Source organism: Dermacentor variabilis, chromosome 3, assembly GCF_050947875.1.
Source record: "Dermacentor variabilis isolate Ectoservices chromosome 3, ASM5094787v1, whole genome shotgun sequence".
Lineage (NCBI taxonomy): Eukaryota > Metazoa > Arthropoda > Arachnida > Ixodida > Ixodidae > Dermacentor > Dermacentor variabilis.
Window position 1 is genome coordinate 85,924,074 of NC_134570.1, and position 22,021 is coordinate 85,946,094.

Here is a 22,021-nt window from a genome sequence, read left to right on the forward strand (position 1 = left end):
AAGGGTTACGGACTGGATTCCAAGGGAAGGGAAGCGTAGCAGGGGGCTGCAGAAAGTTAGGTGGGCGGATGACATTAAGACGTTTGCAGGGACAACATGGCCACAATTAGTACATGACCTGGGTAGTTGGAGAAGTATGGGAGAGGCCTTTCCCCTGCAGTGGGCGTAACTAGGCTGATGATGATGATGATGACGCCACGAGGGCAGGAGAAAAAGCAGGGCAAAGAACATGGCGAAGAACTACGGAAGAAACAAGCACGGAGTCTTTGTAGACGCTGCACGTTAAAAACAGAAACGCAGCTTTGTCACAGCAGTATGTCGCACCAGGCAATGTCCAACAAGCTTGACTATAAGCACGACAAGCATCGAAACGGCAGACGAAGCCCCTATAGCGTTACCCTAGCACAAACCAACGTATACTATATAATCAGCCATTCCAAGCAACTTCGCAACTTCACGAACGGTCGGATCTCAGCTGAGGCGCTAAACATACTCAGAAAAGGCAAATCAACAAAGGAAGACAGATGCGTCCAAAACCTATGGATACTAGCCCACACAACCGACTCAACGGGAGAGGACAACACTAACGCGGCGGCACACAACGTAGCTCGAGGACTGACTTTCCGAGTGGCGACGAACGTAGACCCCTCGACAGGGCCCTCCGAAGTACGGGAATGGGAAGGCAGAATGACCAGGTTCAACGACATCACCAACCATTACAAGATGCAAAGATGCACTTATCCACCACCCAATCCACAACTCACTAGATCGCAAGCTGTCCAGTGGTGACAACTATAAACCAAATCATACAACAGCCCGATACTAATGCACGCTATTTATGCAGACATATGCAGAACAGATAGATGCAAAGTGTGTGGCACCAGAGCCACGCTAGAACACATGCTATGGGAATGCCAAGAACTAATACAGGACGATGCGAGCGAAGCCTTCATCGACAGCCTCCGCACGCGATCGCAAGCCGCGCTGCTCAGCTCGAGCCTGGAAGACCAACTCTGGGTAGCCCAGCGGACCAAGGATGCCGCCGAGAGGCAAGAACTCTTGGCCGTAACGTCGGCTGGTGCCCCATCCCACTAACTCAATTAACACGGCAAGCTGGGCCCATAGCTGGCCCACCAATAGGAACATGCCCACTAACTCGCCGGACGCGAATCGTTCTGATTCAAAATAAATTTTCTCACTCACTCACTCAGCCTGCCTGAAAAACGGCACCAGAGATGGCCAACGGCGCAAGGAGCAAAAACGCTCAAAAATGCTCCAATTGACGTCAGCTTTCTCAGGGAGGTTTCTCTAAATATAGTAAATGCGTGGATGTAAAGAGAAAATTTGGTATATGTCGGTCTGTGTTGAAATCAAACTTAGGCCTCGGAGGTGCAAAACAAGCAGGCTTCCCTGACTCCACGGCGGTTCCATGGATCCAGGTGACTAGAGGTCTGCCTACATTGCCTACGTCACGTCGAAGCCGTCTGGCTGACTAACGGTGCGGCCTAGTGCGTTCGTTATTGGGCACGTGACGAAGCATCCAATGGGGAGGAGGTGGCGCCATGGTCGTGAGTGTATAAAATGAGCGGTTTCATGACGCTCTGAGGTCTAAAAAGGGTATATTGCTTTCGCATTGCCACACGTAAGCAATCTTAAGTCTCTGTCGAATTTGTAGTGGCACGAGCTTCGAATGAGAATCTTGTTTCTTGCGCAGCACTTCAGGTTCACCTCATGAGACGACCGGGGACAAAATTCTGAACAAATCAGTAAAAATTGAAACAAAGGTACAGTACAATATTCATGGGTTTCATTATAAATATAATATCAGACCATACAGAAATTTACTTGCAAGTTTAGTTGTCTGAAATAATTAGAGTTAGATGTCACTGATTACCGCACTCCAAAGCACAGAATCGCAGATGTTATAGACCCGTCACGTGAGCCAGGATGCGGGGAAATTCCTGAAAATGTGAAGTACAAAGCGAAAGTAGCGACGTCATTAACGACTTCACACACACGAAAGTGGCACGATATTTAAAGGCTAATTATTGAAAAACAGTTGCCTGGCATAAACTGAACATCTGCGTAGCCGAGCGGATGTGGCGTCCCTCCCTCTCTCGCTTCTCCTTTCCCGGAGCTCACTTGCTCGCTCGGTCGCTAGCTTGCAACAGCTGTGAGTGCGCGCTCGTTAGATGCTCTGACGTCAGCACCGGAGAGAGCACGTAAGGTGCGCTTCGTGCGCCACTCGCTTTGAGGGTTACGCACGCCAGTTGGCGAGCAATGCGCTTCTTCCTCACCCTCCCTGCCTCCTCTCCCGCATATCACGCCAAAGGAAAGACGTTTGCTCGCTTAACCTAAACAACGGCGAGGGGCGAGTGCTACTAAGAGACACTTATGTCAAAGGTTAGGTTCGCCAAACATTTTTTTTCCTTCTTAATCATGAAACAGCAATGTTTCCCTTTTAGGAAGCGGCGAATTCCTACTGCAGTACTATTTGCAGAGGCACTAGGACGCACTTTTCAGGTCTTCCTTGACAATTTACCATTCATAAACAGTCTTTGTGTTACGTCTCATTGCCCATGGTAAATACCAAAGCACTTTCTTCCGGTTGCAGCGCTGCCGCTCGTTTTACGAAACGTTTAGTGTGGACGGTATGCCTTTCACTCTCGTGATCATCACAGAAAAATTGCAATTTCAGCGTATAAAAAAGCGTAATCTTCGTTTTATGTAAGCTAGAACCCCGGATGGTATATTTTGAAAAAATGCTTAAGTGAATATTTTAATGTTAGATGCCAAAATAGAGGCAATAACGGACGTAGTTTTCTCACCGAGCCCCGTACATTTATCTTCTGGCCAACTGATTTGTGCATGATCAACATTGCGGTGCGTCCAGTGTTCTCCACGCATACGTGTTTGCGAATACAACACCTCTGTACCAATATTTCAGGGCATGTCGTGGCTGAAGTGGTGGAAGTGGTGGAAATGCTGACATGTGTACTGGATGTTGATTTTTAGATGCCAGTTTTGTTGGTAATTCCGGAATTCTAAGCAATCAGTCAGGCAACAGTGACTCATTTTTTTCATAGCATGCCATTGTTTTTCCAAAAATGTGAGTATTGTAAGTAATGAAGTTACGCAGTAGATAACAGTAGGGTGGCATAGCGGCTAATGCCTCAGGCTCCCAATTCTACATTGCAAGATAAGCAGAAGTTCGCAAATTTTTCACTTCCCACAAGGTGAGGGTGAGTCCCATAGTGATATGACAAAGAAACCGTCGTTGTCAGTGTAACGGAAACAACATCAAATCCAGTTCGGAGCTTTGAACTGCTTTCGCCGCAAAATGCATGTGCCGCTTATCTTCGTATACAGTATAATTTATTCTTGCACAGAAAATCGCATCTCTCCTTGTTTATGCGCTTCGATATCTAAACATTCTTCTAAAACGCTTTTTATGATGATGAAAGTTGAGCGCAAATCTTCAATTTATATTTCAGTACCGATGCCTTGAGTTGCAATACCAGCCAGGTAAGATACAACTGTTAACCATCAGCATGTCTCAATCATATATATCGGGTTTCTGTTTGTCACAATATGCAGCCTTTTTCATTCAAAATTATTTTCTTGCTTCTTTGAAGGGTTGTTTGAATAGTAATATTTTGGTTCGAAGCTAATTTGAAAGGAGTAGTCCTCGGAGTCGAATAATTGAAGAAAATTTAAATGGGTGTCAAGTGTCCAAATAACCAAACTAAACATCTTCAATGTGTTCAATGTAAAAATCCTTTATTTCGGAGCATACTGCCTAGAAAGGCCTCACAGAGGATCCTTTTATAGCCTATCCTAATCAGTAAAAAATCATGTATGTAGACTAGCTGCTCCCACACTGTAAAAGGAGTACTCCCTTCTACACAGGTAACAAGCTACAACATACACATCCAAAAGACATCACAGAAAATCCTTTGGTAACATATTCCAAGCTAAATAATTATGACATATAAAGACTAGGAGCTCCACAACTAGTGAATAAAACCCTTCCTTCTTCTAGTCACGAGCCAAAATATACACACAAAGAAAGAAATCACAGAAAATCTTTGATAATAAGAGTCAAGTGAAAAGATCTCACAGATAGCGCCTATTTGCTCTACATGCAGTAAACGGTGCTCGTTTCTGCATTTCATAAAACGTCTTTCAAAGCGCAAAGTTTGCATGCCGAAAAGTTGTGTCACTTGCTGGAGAATAGGGTGCTCCGTTCTAGAGGTTAAAATGCCACTGGCTGTCGAGCACAGCCTTTCACTTGTTTAGGTTGTTGGCACTGAAAGTACCTGCGAGCAACTCTTTTAAGGGCCGGGAGAAGGTGGCTTCCTTTGCCCCTCCACCAATAAAGTGAATTCTTATAGCCAGGAAAGAGAGGAGCTCTCTGGTAGCATTAAAGATCTGTGATTCTAGATTCTGAGGAACTTCTGAAGCAAAGTTTGCGAAAGCCCTCTTCCCCTCCCCCCAAGCATAAGCATCCCTGGAGGTGTCCAGACCTGCACTACTCTCACTTGATGATTCAGAGCATGTGGTGATACAAGGGACTAGTGAAGATGGTTGCCTTTACTCTTTTCCCCATTCAAGTGGGTTGTCACAGGAAGAAGGAAGGGAACTCTCAGGTAGTTCAACGTCTTTTTGACGAAAGGTGCAGGTTCTGAGAAAGATATGAAGCAAAACTTCCTATGGCCCCAACAAAGGAATCTCGGGAGCTATTCAAAGTGGCACTAGTCTCGCTTGGTGGTTCAGAGCATAAACCTTGCGTTGTCCCCTATGATGCTTGGCTGAGAACAGCGCAGGCTCACTTCTCTGCATATTCCGTATAACAGGCATCTTTAAATCTTGTATCCAGCAACATCGCTAGAACTGTATTCTTAGTCATCTTCACACCAGGAAACCTTCCCTTGATGCTGGGTGCCACACTTGGAGCAATTGCACGTGACTCATCTGATTGGGCCGCGGGTCGAGCAAGCAGGATTCTAGCGTACTCCAGCAAAGGAATTACTTGAGAAACATATTTAACAGGGATAGGCGGGCTAGTTGGTGGTCGATATTAGAATGCATCATGTAACCGCACAAAAACAAGGGACAAAGAAGGAACACATCCGCGCCTATCTTGTGTGTTCCTTCTTTGTCCCATGTTTTTCTGCGGTTACATAATGCATTCCAATAATTGAGAAAACGTGGGATATTTATCTCCAGAGTGGCCTCTTCGGGCTTGACCAAGTAACTCCAATACTTTCAGAGGAGCTACCATTACCTTTAACTAAGCTGCAGTGAGGCTATCAACTCCATCACACTGCTAGAGCTCCACAGCAATCAGGGTTTCCGAAGCTTTAGCAGCCTAGTCATCATCTGATGCTCGCTCATCCTACACGTCAGAAGAGCTCGCACCACTACCAGTGCATTAAGATGCATTCCCTTTGCATTTTTGTGAGGCGCTCCCAAGCGTCTGGACCATTCATGTTGCGGCCACCAATAGCCCTGGCCTTTGTGCGCAACTAGGAATACCCAGATACGTCACGCTTAAAATCAATCGCGCACAACTGCAACGTGTGTGCGAAACATTACATACCTATCCAAGGGGACTAAGTAATTGCCGTAGTGAAAATTTTTCCCATAGCAAGAAAATTATAAAATAACACTGCTCTTGGGTCGCGTAGTGTCCCCCCCGCCCCCTTCAACCCGCTTTTGAGAAAGAACCTAAGTTTCCGGCAGTGTGAGCGTCTGCCATTTTCATGCACACCAGTGCGTGCACATACTCCTCAAATGAGCTATCTATGATGTGGCATCTTACCGGCACTTAGCTTCTATAAGTACATGATGTCCGACTATTTAGAACGACTGGAAGCTGAGCTAGTTTGTAAAGATTCATAATGTAAAAAAGGGGTAAGGCGGGCAGACACGGGCATAAGAGAAGAGAAGTGAACAACATGAATGCCCTGTTGTCCACTTCTCTTCTCTTGTGTCCGGTGTCCGTGTCTGCGTGCCTTACCCCATTTTTGCATTATCAGTGCGACTATTTGTCGCTATTGAGATGGCCCCTGTTCCTATTGTGATGACCTCCTGAAGGTTGTTTATCAAGTTTTGCTTCCTCGAAGCATAGAGCTGCGGAATATTTCCTCTCGAAAACGTTGTCCGCGACGGCACTACGTACTCCGACAAAGCAACGTTCATAACAGCCACAAAGCCCCTCTCCGCAACAAAAAGCTGTAAAATGCATCCAACGCACTTTGTATCAAGAGACAGCCTTTGTCATTAACAGAGATTTTGGTTTCGTATGTTTTAGCTCGGGCTTGCAGCAGTAAGCTACTGAAGGTTGTTGCGCCTCGGGCTTAGCGACAACAGCAGCCTTCTTCACGCTTTTGCGCGCACAACATTCATTATCGTAAGCCATGAAGAAGTCCGGCTGCCTTTCAAGTGCGTTGACAAAGTTGTCGCAGTCACCGTTGGCGTCATCATAACAGCGTAGTATTTCAGGCACTGGGCCTCTTGGCCTGGCGCGGACATATTGGCTGGCGCGGACAATATGTCTCGTGCGGCCCTTTCCGAGAGGACCGAAGTGTGGCGCGTCTGCCTTTCTAATCGCAAGGCTACGTGACCTCCCAACCGCGTTTATGGTGCATATAGGAGGCGGCGTGGTATTTTTCCTTTTTCGTGGCGTTTCTTTATCAGTCAGAAAAAATTTGTAAGTAATTAGTATGTCTGTGAATATACCGCAATATGTTATTCTATATTTTATTCTACGTACGCACAGGCGCCGATTGCGAGAAAGTGTCTGGGGGCTTGGCCGCCTCCGGAGTTTGCCGTCGGGGGCAGTGCCTTTTATCAACGGCGTGTGAAATGCACGTGAATCATGTGTTCTTGGCCTGGCATGAACTTTACAAAATATTCACCGACGATGATGACAATATCTGATATCATTTGTAGGCAGAGCCCCTTGGCTCTGCCTACAAATGCCTTCTTTACACTTTGAAAATTAGAATAGTTGTTCTCGAGTGAAATAATTACAATTGCTTAATTAAGCCTCTGTGATGAAAATAATATTGGCAGTTATTCCACAATACCGGAAACAATATGCTCTAGATTTTCTTCTACTAACGCAATTTTTCTTTTCTTAAAAATATGAGCGCATGTATTTAATTTGGAGACTCTTAATGTATTTGACATCTGCATGCAAGTAACAGTGTTTTCATCCCTAAAAATATTTTGTAAATTATTAGAAGATGTTTCTTTTCGTGTGTCGTTAACATTGCTTACTCGAACGGTAAGCGATACTGAGATACACATGATTCACGTGCATTTCACACGCCAATGATAAAAGGCACTGCCCCCGAAAGCAAACTCCGGAGGGGGCCAGGCCCCCAGACACTTCCTCGCAATCGGCGCCTGTGCGTACGTAGAATTAAGTATAGATCAATATCCCTCGAAAACTACGTAAAATACCCAAAGAATGCCAACGCAATAAAATGTAGGTCGCTTCTGTGGCTATTCGCAATCTGTAAATTTTAGCCAAACTCGTAGTAGTGCTCTCTTAACATGTGGGCTTGTCCCGAATAGTGTGCAATTGAAAAAGTCAGGTTGTCAGACGCTTCGCTTACTCTCATCACGCAAGGGTTGATGTGATAGAGTGCCGTGTGCAGCGACTCCACCCCATTCTATGCCGCAGTTCACATATACTACGATTAGCATTCTGTGGAAACTTCGTGCACTTTGAGGCAACTATGTGGCTTTCTATCTAACCGTTTTCATGCTAAATTTGGTCTCTTTGTAATTTTTGTTCCAATATATAAAGCATGGGGCTGATGTTCTCAAGGAACAGGGTTCGAAATCAGCCATCGACCAACTTGCATTACTTAGCATGTGCAAAGGAAGACAATATTTCATCATTATCACTCTTTATCATTATCACTTGAGGATCCTTTGCGCAGTGTTCGATGAGGGAGGAGCCATAGTTCCAGTTAAACAGGATGGACACTGTTTCACAGAATGAAAAAAAAAAACAATGCACGAACATAAACATAAAGAACAAGGTACAATACGGCATACAAATATGGGTCATTCAAACCAATTTTTACAAAACACGAAATTACATAAAGAGAGTAATGCGACGAGCTAACTCAATACGGTTATCTGCGAGAGTATATTGTGAACAATACGCGAGAAAACGATTATATCTTGAACGCCCTAAAACCTTTATATTGCGCAACTAAAAGGAAACTAGTCTACAGCTAGTTGAATAAAATAATGATAATGCTACGATGGTTATTTACGCTTTGAAATAACAGTACAGTAACTACTTCAATTTAGCGGCTACCTATCCTGAATGAGTCTCTGGAAACGTGTTTCAATGGACAATAGCAGTAGTTAAAAACCACTACTTGAAGCGATTGGTCACACCGTTCAAACATTGACAAGTAAGGCTGCTGAAAATATGGCTAAACGTTCGGTTGGGTGCAAATAAGGTATTGTTCCTGAAGTGCTGGAAGTTGTATATTTTATAGAAGTGTTTAAAAAAGAGAAACTTGTAGGATCTTGCACTGAATGGGCGAACTCACAATTTTATCGGAGCGTGTTACAGATGCTGGCAAATTCTCCTCGCTTCCTTTTGCTATGTAATCTGCAGTTTACTGCGCCATATAATGAACGGGGATAGAACCAATGTGAGAAATTACTCATGTTTTCATGGAGCGAAAAGCCGGTGTCAAAGCGACGAAATTCTTCCGCCGGCGAATACAAAACTCTCTGCTTAAAAAAAAATGACGCCCGCCGCTAATCTGGCCTGGCCAGATATTTTCATCGTGCGGAGTTTCGCCGGCGGACACCGCCGAGTCAGCGGGCATCTTCGTCTGCTTTAAATGGCGGTTGGCTTATGAGCGCCTACTAGATGCTAGGAATCACCAATTGTCAACTTGCGCACATTTTGTCAGCAAGTACGCCCGCTTGTACTCTGGTTACTGGCGTCACAAATTGGCTCTTCACTGAACCATGGCAGCCTCCTCTATATTGAAGTTCTCCTGCATATATTCGATAATCCCTCATTTCTACCAATTGTCGGAGTGTTTCATGTACCTTGAATCAAACAATCAAAATAAAGCGTAACACCTTTACAAGTCAGACCATCTTTTACAGTCATTATAAGAACCTACACGTATTTTCGAATGTCGGTTAATTGGGTAAAAAACTAGTTCAAGATGTGTAAAACCTTCAAACCTTCATTTTAAGGCAAAAGACAAAATTAAGATGTAGATCGTATTGCAATTTACCCAATCAAGCTGTTGTAACGTCGTTAAAATTTACGTGATTCTTTTTTTCCAAACTCACAAAACAGCCCCAAAGTATAAAAAAAGTTACGTCACGGCACGTTTGTGCATTCCATTCCTATTTCTAAAAGACGAAGCTCCTACCCAGGAAACGCCGACACCTCGGATTCCATTCGTGCTCAGTACCCGCAAATTATTCAGGATATAAGACCATGGGCCGGAAATCTCGCTCATGAGTTGACTTACTCAGACTGAGACTAACCATGCTGTGAGCGCAATTACAAGTCTTTATACAAATTCCCACAACGCGATAATTAGAACGCACATTGCAATTGACCAACAAATTCAACGCTCCCTACATATTTTCATACACAAGCTACAGCGGTTGCATTGAGAAAAAAAATTGCTGAACTCATGTGTAGTTGATAGCTACATAATGCGAAGCTTTGCGCGAATGGTTCAAGCATGAGACGCCGAAGCCCGTCGAGCTGGTGGCGCTGTAGCGACCCGATGCGCACTCAGTCGGTGTCGTATTGCCTAGGGTTTTAAAGGCCAACTGCAACAAAATTCCTCTATGGCCTAATTTGTTATAGATTATTAGTATAATTCCACTAAATCAGTCTTGGGAACACCGCAGGGCTGGTAAATGCATAGTTAATTCGTTAGCCGCGTTCAAACATTACCCAATCGAATGACGCGTGCACAAGTGATTGTCGCTATCACCCAAGTCCTAGCACGCCACCTCAGAAATTTTTCAACGCACCGTCGGGGCTTCCTTATTTCGGAGGTAACGATAGCAGAGGTGCCCTCCAGGTCACGCGTCACTCCTGGTAAGTGATAATAAAGCCGATTTTTCACCTTCGGTATCAAGAAGGGCTCTTTTCGCGAAGGGCTCACGCTCACGCTTCCATTTGAAACTCCAAGAGTTTCACGCAGGCTCTTCTTCACCTCATCATCATCAGCCTGGTTACGCCCACTCCAGGGCAAAACCTCTCCCATACTTCTCCAACTACCCAGGTCATGCACTAGTTGAGGCCATGTCGTCCCTGCAAACTTCTTAATCTCATCCGCCCACCTAACTTTCTACCTTCCCCTGTTACGCTCCCCGTCCCTTGGAATTCAGTCCGTAACACTTAATGACCATCGGTTATCTTCCCTCCTCAATACATACCCTGCCCATGCCCATTTCTTTTTCTTGATTTCAACTAAGATGTCATTAACTCGACTTTGTTCCCTTACCCAATCTCCTCTTTTCTTATCCCTTAACGTTACACCTATCATTCCTCTTTCCATAGCTCGTTGCGTCGTCCTCAACTTAAGTAGAACCCTTTTCGTAAGCCTCCAGGTTTGTGCCCCGCACGTGAGTACTGGTAAGAAACAGCTGTTATATACTTTGCTCTTAAGGGATAATGGCAACCTGATGTTCGTAATCTGAGAATGCCTGCCAAACACACCCCAGCCCATTCTTATTCTTCTGATTATTTCAGTCTGGTTAGCCGGGTCCGCGGTCACTGCCTGCCCTAAGTAGATCTATTCGTTTACCGCTTCCAGTGCCTCGCTACCTATCGTAAACTGCTGTTCTCTTCCGAGACTGTTAAGCATTATTTTAGTTTTCTGCAGATTAATTTTTAGACCCACTCTCCTGCTTTGCCTCTCCAGGTCAGTAAGCATGCATTGCAATTGGTTCCCTGAGTTACTAAGCAAGGCAATATTATCAGTGAATCGCAAGTTACTAAGGTATTCTCTATTAACTCTTATCCCCAATACTTCCCAATCCTGGTCTCTGAATAGCTCCTGTAAACACGCTGTGAACAGCATTGGAGAGATCGTATCTCCCTGCCTGACGCCTTTCTTTATTGGGATTTTGTTGCTTTTTTTATGGAGGACTACGGTGACTGTGGAGCCGCTATAGATATCTTTCAGTATTTTTACATACGGCTCGTCTACACCCTGATTCCGTAATGCTCCATGACTGCTGAGGTTTCGACTCAATCAAACGCTTTCTCGTAATCAATGAAAGCTATATATAAGGGTTGGTTATATTGCGCACATTTCTCTATCACCTGATTGACAGAGTGAATATGGTCTATTGTTGAGTAGCCTTTACGGAATCCTGCCTGGTCCTTTCGTTGACAGAAGTCTAAGGTGCTCCTGATTCTATTTGCGATTACCATAGTAAATACTGTGTAGGCAACGGAAGGTATAAGTTGATCGGTCTATAATTTTTCAAGTCTTTCGCGTCCCCTTTCTTATGTATTACGACTATATTAGCGTTCTTCCAAGATGCCGGTACGCTCGAGGTCATGGGGCATTGTGCAAACAGGGTGGCCAGTTATTCTTGAACAATCTGCCCACCATCCTTCAACAAATCTCCTGTTACCTGATCCTCCCCAGCTGCCTTCCCCCTTTGCATAGCTCCTAAGGCTTTCTTTACTTCTTCTGGCGTTACCTGTGGTATTTCGAATTCCTCTAGGCTATTCTCTCTTCCACTATCGTCGTGGGTGCCACTGCTACTGTATAAATCTTTATAGAACTCCTCAGCCACTTGAACTATCTCATCCATATTAGTAACGATATTGCCGGCATTGTCTCTTAACGCACACATCTGATTCTTGCCTATTCCTAGTTTCTTCTTCACTGCTTTTAGGCTTCCTCTGTTCTGAGAGCATGTTCGATTCTATCCGTAGTATACTTTCTTATGTCAGCTGTCTTACGCATGTTGGTTAAATTGGAAGTTTCTGCCAGTTCTATTCTAGCTGTAGGGTTAGAGGCTTTCTTACATTAGCGTTTCTCGATCAGATTTTTCGCCTCGATAGCTTACTGGTATCCTGTCTAGCGAAGTTACCACCGACTTCTATTGCCTGTAAGATTGTCGTTCATTGCTTCAACACTAAGGTCCTCTTCCTGAGTTAAAGCCGAATACCCATTCTGTAGCTTGGTCAGGAATTCCTGTATTTTCCCTCGTACTGCTAACTGATTGATCGACTTCTTATGTACCAGTTTTTTCCGTTCCCTCCTCAAGTCTAAGCTAATTCGAGTTCTTACCATTCTATTCTCACTGCAGCGCGCCTTGCCGAGCACGTCCGCATCCTGTATGATGCCAGGGTTAGCACAGAGAATGAAGTCTGTTTCATTTCTAGTCTCGCCATTCGGGCTCTTCCACGTCCACTTTCGCCTATCCCGCTTGCGGAAGAAGGTATTCATTATCCGCATATTATTCTGTTCTGCAAACTCTACTAATAACTCTCCTCTGCTATTGCTAGTGCCTATGCCATATTCCCACACTGACTTGTCTCCAGCCTGCTTCTTGCCTACCTTGGCATTGAAGTTGCCCATCAGTATAGTGTATTTTGTTTTGACTTTACCCATCGCCATTTCGAGGTCTTCATAGAAGCTTTCGACTTCCTGGTCATCACTTCTAGATGTAGGGGCGTAGACCTGTACGACCTTCTATTTGTACCTCTTAATAAGTTTCACAACAACACATGCTACCCTCTCCTTGATGCTACAGAATTTCTGTATGTTACCAGCTATATTCTTATTAATCAGGAATCCGACTCCTAGTTCTCGTCTCTCCGCTAAGCCTCGGTAGCACAGGATGTGCCCGCTTTTTAGCACTGTATATGCTTCTCTTGGCCTCCTAGCTTCACTGAGCCCTATTATGTCCAATTTACTGCCCTCTAATTCCTCTAATAGCACTGCTAGACTCTCTTCACCAGATAAAGTTCTAGCGTTAAACCATGCCAGGTTCCGAGAGAGAGCGAGAGAGATCTCTTGGTTAGAAAAACAGAGAACTTTGCCGGCGCGTATATAACCACTCGCATGCTACTCTGTTTAGGGATGGGGAATAGGATTAAAAGATTCCAGAAGAGAGTGGGAGAAAAAGAAGATAATAATAAATATCGAATGTCCGAGTGGACCTGATACTAATACTTACAGGTGACATGGCGGGTAAATTTAGGCTTTTGTATATGAGGTGTGCAATTTTTAAAGCTTTCCTATTAGACCAATTTCTGGCAGGTATTTGAACAATAAATCCAAAACCCGTCGCTGTTTTGAAGGGCAGGGCGTTGGACCTAAGATTCTCGGTAACGTTAACGGTCCGTGGCAAATCATATCCATTTGTTGCTCAAAAAATTGTCTTTCGTCGTTGTACGCGGGGCATTCTAATAATATGTGCTCAATTGTCTCTAAGTTGCGACAGTTATCACAGTATCGGTTAGTGGTAAACCCTATACGGTACAGATAATTGTTCGTGTATGCCACGTTCAGTCGAAGACGATGATACAATGTCTCTAAGTGTCGAGGAAGTGGTCGTAGAATTTTCGGTCTCATTTCTGGGTCAATGTAACGCAGGAAGTTATCTTGGTGAAGCGGTAGATTCCAGATGCGGTCTTTTTCTTGATAGGCATATGTTTTTTGCCATGTTTGAAGCGTCGCGTTTTGTAAAAAAATGTTCTTTTGAACTTGCGGTATTGGAGTCCATTTCTAGCAGCTTCATCAGCTCTTTCATTTCCCGAAATGCCGGCATGGCCAGGTATCGACTGGAACTTTATGCAATGCCCAGCAATCTTAGCCCTGTGGTGAAGATAAGCAATATCAAATGCTACAGGTTGATTATTGCAACGATTGTGCCTGTTGCACATACTTTGTAGGGCTGCTTTTGAATCTGTGAAAATCGCCCATGTCCTTGGCGGCTGCTGTCGAAGTACATACACAAGGGCCTCCTTAATGCCATATAGCTGCGCTGAAGCAGATGATGTCGCTCGCTCAAGACGAAAGGAGAATCGTTACCCTGTAGAGGGAACAAAAATTCCGCATGATGAACGATGTGGAGTTGTAGAGCCATCTGTGAAAATGTGCGTTGCGGCAGCGTATTTTTTGTGCATATATTCCAAAGCTATCTGATAAGTCGCTGCTTGAGGCATTTTCTTTTTCGCACTGATTCCAGGTATATATGGCACGATTTCCAGTGGGAACAGTGTCCATGGTGAATTGTTTCGTGGCATAATTTGTTGCGTCTGAGCAGGAATCGAAATAGATATGCTTCCAACGGCCTGCCCAAAGCTAGATGTATCCTTTAAAAATGAGTCTTCGTATGAATGACGTGACAGAAGTTAATGCGAAGTGTCTCCTGCGAAGATAGCACTTCGAGAGGCAGGCATCCAGCTTCTGCTACAGTTCCTGAGTGGGACGACTCCTTCGGAAGGCCAAGACATACGCGAAGGCAGTTGTTTCGTGTTGCCTCAAGTTCTCTCTTGCTTGTGGGAGACAGTTTGTGCAGGATCGGGAGGTAATATCGTAGTGTTCCGTCGACGTAGGCCTGATGGAGGAGCACCATTGATCGACAGTTGCTGCGCCACTGTGATCCGGCTTAAAATCGGAATACGGGCGACGCCGAGGAAATCTCAGTTTTTTCACTTGGGGCGACCATGTGAGGTTCCTATTGATCGTCACTCCAAGAAACCTTTGCGTCTTGACGTATGGAAGGGCACGATTACCCAACGCTAGTGGGTACTTTTCCATACACCTCCGCGTGAAAGCCATGGCAACGCTTTTGTCGGGGGACAATTTCAGACCCCTAGGATTTAGGTAGGCCGATATGTTTGCTAGCGCTCTCTGGAGACGTTGTTGGGTGGTACTGAGGGAACGCGCCGCACTCCAAATGCAGATGTCGTCTGCATACAGTGTGATTTTGACGCCGCGGGGCAGGTTTCTTCTCAAATGGATGAGGACTAAATTAAATAATACGGGGCTTAACACAGCTCCTTGTGGCACTCCCTTCTCGACAGCATAAAGCGCCGTGGGGCCATCCGGGGTGCACATGAAAAGTTGGCGTCCTTGAAGAAAGTCTTCAATCCATGCGTAACGTCGTCTTCCAAGACCAAGGGTTTCCAATGCGTCAAGTATTGATTTATGATAGAACGAATCCTATGCTGCCTTAATGTCTAAAATAATGCAGTAGGTACGTTTCCAGAGACCAATTCCTCTTCAACTGACGAGACTAAGGCAATGACATTATCAATTGCAGATCAATTTTGCCGGAAGCCATTCATTTCCTCCGGGTAAACTTTTGTAGTTTCGAGGAACCAATTTAGTCGTTTGTGCCTAATTTTTTCGAATAGCTTCCCTACGCAGCTAAGCAGAGATATGGGACTGAAGGAGGCGTAGTTTGTTGGCTGCTTCCCTGGCTTCAATATAGGAATAACTTTCGCAAGCTTCCATTCCGCAGGAACCTCCCCAGTTATCCCCCCCCCCCATGACACGTTGTAGTACTCCAGAAGGCGTAGGCGAGATGTGTGGCATAGATTTGCGAGCCCTTCGTAACTCACGCTGTCATGGCCAGGTGATGATCGCTTGTTTACGTCATCGATTGCTGCCGTGAGCTCTGCGATGGTGAATGGTAATTCTAAGTCAGGAAGGCTAGCTCGAGGTGGAGTAGGCTGATTTGCAATTTGCCGAAAAGGTTGTGCCCCGTTGGAAAGGAGCCTGCAGTACTGTTCTGCCACCTCTTTCAGGGATGGGCGCTCATATAATGAGAGGGCGATAAAAGGATAAAGCTGTTGCGGCTCTTTGCGAATGCCTCTGACGACTCGCCGAATTTTGCTCAGCGGTTGTCGTATGTCCAGTGTCCCACAAAAGTCCCTCGACCTTTTTGGGTCCAGTTTGGTGAGGCAACGTGGTATATGTCTTTGTGCCCGTCGACAAGTTCTGAGGTCTTCGATATTCTTAGTACGTAGAGCCTTCCTTTCGGCACGCCTTCGAATGGCACATAACCTTTCAAATTCCTCGTCGTTAGTCGGTACATTAGAATGCTTAGTGGCAGAGCGGGTACTTTGAGGCAATGAGCTATTGTCGGTATTAATTCTGCATTCGTAGTCGAGGCTGTGATCCCTTTCTCTACGGCTGCTGTGTATGCTTCCCAGTCTACCGACTTCAGTTTCACTTTTCTGGGCGACGTCCGAAAATGAAGGGCAGAGACTAGGATCGTGTAGTGAGCACTACCTCGAGTCTCGAAATCTGTACACCATCCGAACACAGGGCCACTTGACTTGATACGAATGTGACGTCAATGCAGCTAACAGTCTACGGATTTCTCAGGTACGTTATGCTGCCATTGTTTAAGGGCTCTATATTGTATTTTGCAAGAAGCTTCGCCAGCTTATAGCACCCCGATCACATGTATGTGAACTGCGCCAGATCTCGTTATGTGCGTTGATATCGCCACAAATAATATGTGGTGACTGAGTGTTTGTCAACAAGTTTTCCAATCTTGTCAGGTCGAAAGGTGATCCTGGTTCTAAGCAGACGCCGATCAGGGTAAACTCTTCGAATGCAATCACTGTGGTTGCGCAAATATATTCGTTCTTGTCATGTGGTGCTACATCAATCGCAGAGGCAGGTATGTCGTTGCCAAATCCAACAAGCCGTCGGCTAATTCCATTTTGTCGCCTTGAATGACGAAAATAAGAACCCTTTATCCTAAACTGCTCGTCGACGCGAGACTCGGAAATGACCATAAAAGGGAGTCGGTACACTCGCGCAAGATGCTTAAAGTCTGCGAACTTCGAGCGCAAACCGCGAGCGTTCCACTGGAATATAGTACATGTGCGGAAGTGTTTGTTGGTGGACACCGCTTGTGAGACGATTCTTGGCGAAGCCATCGTTGCTACTGCGAAGAATCACGGCTTTGCGCCGTGAAAGAAGACGACACCAGCGGTTCCAAAGCCAGGACAGCCTCTACCTCAGGGATGCTCTTAAACGATGGGCTTGCACGGAGAATAGCCTTGATTGTGGCGAACATTATGGGAATCAGCATACTTGATATCTCATTTGCAGTACTACCATCTAACAGCTTTTCTTGGTTCTTCCTGTTCTTCTGCTACGACCTTGAGGACACTTGTTGCTGTCTTGGACATGAGGTTATATCATTTGAGGGCTTTGATAGACTTCTTGCAGTTGAAGGCCTTTGCTGGTTTTCTTTCACGACTGAGGCGAAGGACTTTTTCAAAGCCGTGTCGCTGCGCTGCACCGTGTCGTGTTGCTTTTAGTTTGTAGATGTAAATATCACATCCGGATTCGGTGGTTGTTCTCGTCGTTTCCACACTTTTCCTTGGATTTGCCCCATCACCCGTACAAGAGTGGCTGATTTCTTTTCAGAACACCCTCCGTATGACGCACCATGCTCAGCTCCACAGTTTGCACATCGAGGCTGGGAACGTGACGTACACTCCTTATGCGTATGTGGACCAGCGCATATCTGGCAGCGGATGGCGCCTTTACAATATTTCGCTATATGTCCATGTCTTTGACATCTGAAACATTAAGTAGCAGACAGCATGTATTCCGTCACGGTATAACTGCAGAATCCAAGCTACACTCGGTTTGGTAAAAGGGCGTCCTTAGAAAATTCCAGGATGACCGAGCGTCTTCGGGTTTCCGTTACTACGCCATCTTCGTTAGGGACGTAAAAACTTGCCTTTTAGCAGATATGACTCCTTGTCCACTCAAACAGTTCTTGAGGTCGTCATCCGAGTACTCAATAGGAACGTCCTGTATCCTCCCGTACGTGGCAGAGTAGGAGTATGGAACTCGAGCTTCTGCAGGAATACGCGATAGATATGTCACTGTGAGGAGACGATTGGCTGCAGCAAGTGTAGACACTGTCACCATGAGGCTGCCATCCTTCTTGAGACGGTGGTTGAGTATATTTTCTTCGGCTGTTGTCACTACCGCAGAAGCCAGAAAATTTGGGTTTACTTTCCATAAGCTGCTGCCAGGCTGAGTTGGCTTGAATATAACAGGAACACCTGCGGCTCTTTTCTTTTTGTAAGAGACAACAGTGAAGGCTGTCTGGTCCATCTCTTCCTTTTCTCCTGTAGATTCCCTTGTGTCGACCCCATCTTCACGTAGCCTTTTCCTTGCTTGCTAATCATCTCTATGGTCTACAGAAGGAACATGCTGACCTGATTGCTGATTGCTTGCGACGAATGCCATCAGAGCATCACGAAGGGCGGCCGACGGCGGAGGCTCGCTGCGCTGCTTCGGTCCGGTGCGCTTCGGGAGCCGCTTGTTGTGCTTCTCTCGCTTCTCTACACTTGCTAAAAAAGACTTAAAATTACTGACGGGCGTTCGGAAGCGAGCCTATCGCTCGTCGTCCTCTTCTGTTCAATCAGGTTCAGATTCCAATGGCGGCCTGTCCGAATCCAGGGATTCTTAACACCCTCTGCTGCGTCACTGGTCTGACCGCCGCCAGTTGCTTCGCAGCTGCTTGGGACTGAGGGCCGGGGTTTGATTGTTGTATTCATATGGGAGGTTGTGGCCAAGTACTGCACCAGGGTGGCCAATCCTGCTCTGGTGAGGGAGTGCGTTACCGGATCTGGGCCCCGGGATCAGGCCGCACTCCAGGCCTGTTTATGGAATTTTATCAACACGCGGATTTTTTTTTAATCCGGTGGAAAATTGCGCGGCACCGGGATTTGAACCACGGTCCTCTTGCACGCGAGGCGGATGTTATACCTCTACGCCACCACTGCACTTTTTTCTTCGTCTACATTACATTAAATTAGGCATTCTGTGTCGTCCTTCCTTTTTTACAATGGGCATTAAGACGCCGAACGAGCGCGTGAGCGAGCAAACGAATGAACAACGCGCGGAGGACCTTCTCTAGCGTAAAGTGGCCATGCGCTGAGGCTTGAAGTAACCACGCGACTCAATCGCCCGGGCGTCTACCTCACAATACGCTTCTTTTACCTTGTCAAGCTACAGCACACGACACGCCTGCTTTCTGTCGCCCTTTAAGAATATTCACATCTGTGTACATAGCTTCTGAATTCCTCTATGTATACGAAAAGCAGTTACGGGGCATTTCGCGGCACAGCTTCCTAACCTATTTGCATTAATACATGTGCAAGATAAAGACAGTCTGCTCGGACAGCTTGTTCTGTGAAAGACGTACAACAAGCGCTGCAACGCGGCTAAGACAAACGAAGGACTACACCAAGGCTGCACAAAGCTGTGCGCGATAGTAGCTCGCACATGCTAAACAAGGGAAGCGTACAAGCGAGCAAAGACACAAATAACAAAATCTGGTACATGTAAGGGACTATATGTTGCGGTATACAAACGGCAAGCATGTGCGCGCGACGACGACTGGCATGCCAGAGCAGTCAAACGACACAGAAGCGGGAGAGCGCAACTGCTGCGTGCCTCAGCACTTCAGTTCCGATTTTCTGCGAGAAACTGACTGAAATTTAATGTGATAGAAAAATTACCAAAATAAACATCCTTTGACTCAGCAATCCGTTAGCACGCCTTGGAAAACAAGTAAGAAGTTCTGCTATAAGATCAATGAGATCATCCATCTGACACTCCCAAACAAATAAGTATTTGGCATGATTTCAAATTTAAATGTCCAACCTCGTGACCTATTTAATTCACGGCTCCATGGTGGAAACTGTCTCAATGGAGTCGCCTAATTATCATATCGTTCCTATTTTTACAAAATTTCTAATGCATTTCCTGAAGATCTGTTGTACCCACCATTTTCCAAGTAGGTCTAATGACTATATAGTTTTTATAAAACCCCTAGGGCATTTCCTTCAATGGAGGCTCATAGCAACTAGGTTATTCGTGCAAGCATTGGACATCAGCTGGCTTGGTTTTAATATACTCCGGTGGCTGTAACCCTGCAAGCATTAAAAGGTGCTTTCGGCTATCAAAAACAGTACGGTCATGTGGCATGCGAGGCTGTTCACGTAGAGCAAACGTCAGTTTACAATTTGCAATAACAACCTTTCTAATTAGTTATTTGCAGGCAAAATGCGCTTTCTCCTTGAAACCCTGCCAGTTTCGAGGTCGAAGCCTGGTGTTATGGCATTTTTGATATTAGTATATATATTAAAGTCAACCATCCATAACTTATTCTTACCTTGCTCCCACCTACAAGGCCAGTGGTGAAACGAAGATCTCTGTTGGCGTTGTTTACCCAATTTTCTTTGTCACTCCCATATTATCTCCTCGAATTACATATGAAAAGTGAGATTCTTTTCAATTCACTGCTTCAACAAGGCCAATGTAGTAGTAGAGGAAATAGGCATCACATACTTGATCAAAAGAACTAAATTTAACTTATTTTAATGGACATTTCCAGGCTTGTGACCATTCCCTACACGGGGTAGACTGCGGAGAACGATGCCAGTGTGTGCTGCTGATTAGAACATCATTGGGCAACGGCAATGCATACAGGTGCTCGTACTGAAAGAAATCAAGATCGATAACATTCCTTTTGCTGCGAATCTACAACAAAGCAATAAAGTGTGTTTTCCTACAGATTGTATTCCTGAAGCATCGTAATTTATTTGAAAAGCAGCAGTTGTCACTAATTTTTTGTACATGTAGAACGAAATATTTCCACCTAAGAAAAATCACATAATTGACACCTAAGTGTCAATTATGCGAAATTTATTTCCAGTTCTCTTAACCACAGTCGTCGCAACACTGCACCTTCGTTTAAAATAAATATTTATTGACACTTATTACATGTACAGTTTTGGGTACGTATAACGTGCAGAAAAAGGGGCCTGAGCAAAAGACTTCAGTATTTCTTCCTTAAAGGAAATTTTAGAGAACCGTTCTACTGAACAGCAAAATAATGCGGTATAGAAATATTATATTAACAATACCAACGTTTTACATATTGATACAAATAATAATAACCATAACGGTACATGAAACACGAATAATATTTCTTTTAGGCATATCATCGGGCACTATAAGGTAAAGCTCTTCCAATGTTTAGTATTCCATTTCTGCAATCACCCGTCCACAGTTGGTCAGTTTTTTCGGCCCACCCCGATTAACTTGTATGCCACGGGACATAAGGAGAAGCGCGACAACTACTCATCTGATATGACGTGTACATACGCATTCTCCATGGTTAGACCAAACAAAAGAAAATAATTATTTCCGGTTCTACGCATTTTTCACCTCAAGCCCTCCGCTCTCGCTCAAAAGTTTCGGGCTGCGTATACTTCTCCTGTTTGCCACGCGATGTCAAAAGACCATGAAAATTCGTTACGCCAAAGTGTCGTGTGTGCGCTAAAGATGCAATAATACACCGAACAAAGCTGAACTTTCTTTCGGAATAGACGACGGCTTCCCCTTTTCCATATGAATAACAGACGGCTGCTCGACGATCGCTCTGGCGCTGGCTACTCGGAGCTGCCGCGCGCAATTGATTTACTTGCGTAAATCAAACATGTCTAAGGGGCAGTATGAGGTTATCGAGCCCTTTGAGCCTGTACACGACACCGCTCAGGCAACTTTTCTCTGCTCAGGATCCGTTTTAGCGGCGTCTTTACCGTTCCGTTGCACACTTCCGCGATGTTCTAAAGCAGCTGAGCAAGGACAACAGCACCAAGCGCTAACGCCAGCCATTGCCCTCCTCACCCGGTTATCTACTTTCACGGTGTTAACCAGGCCTCAGCGAAATCCTTTCCACTTCTGCGTGCTCCTCAAATATAATCAGCCAATTAGATAAACATTCCTGCCAAGACAGACAATTTTCTTCGGTTTGAAAGCAGAGTGACCTTCAATAAACGAGAGCAGCGTTTCACTGGTACGTTCAAACATCGCCGCAGGTGACCTCCGGTGCTAGAGTTGGTGATTACAGAAATTTGACGTGAATAGACTGGAATAAAACATATTGAAATAGTTGTACGTTAAAGCAC

The 22,021-nt window shown here is 45.2% G+C and overlaps 2 long non-coding RNA genes across 2 annotated transcripts in view; both read left to right on the forward strand.

The window, feature by feature from the left end:
• The window catches only part of LOC142575993 (uncharacterized), a 91,701-nt gene that overhangs the window by 23,394 nt on the left and 46,286 nt on the right, over positions 1-22,021 (forward strand). The gene's annotated exons all lie outside the window — the stretch shown is intronic.
• LOC142575994 (uncharacterized) lies at positions 1,645-20,621 on the forward strand. The gene is made up of 3 exons (XR_012826752.1): positions 1,645-1,784; positions 3,495-3,525; positions 20,443-20,621. It is a non-coding gene; the product is annotated as an uncharacterized LOC142575994 (long non-coding RNA).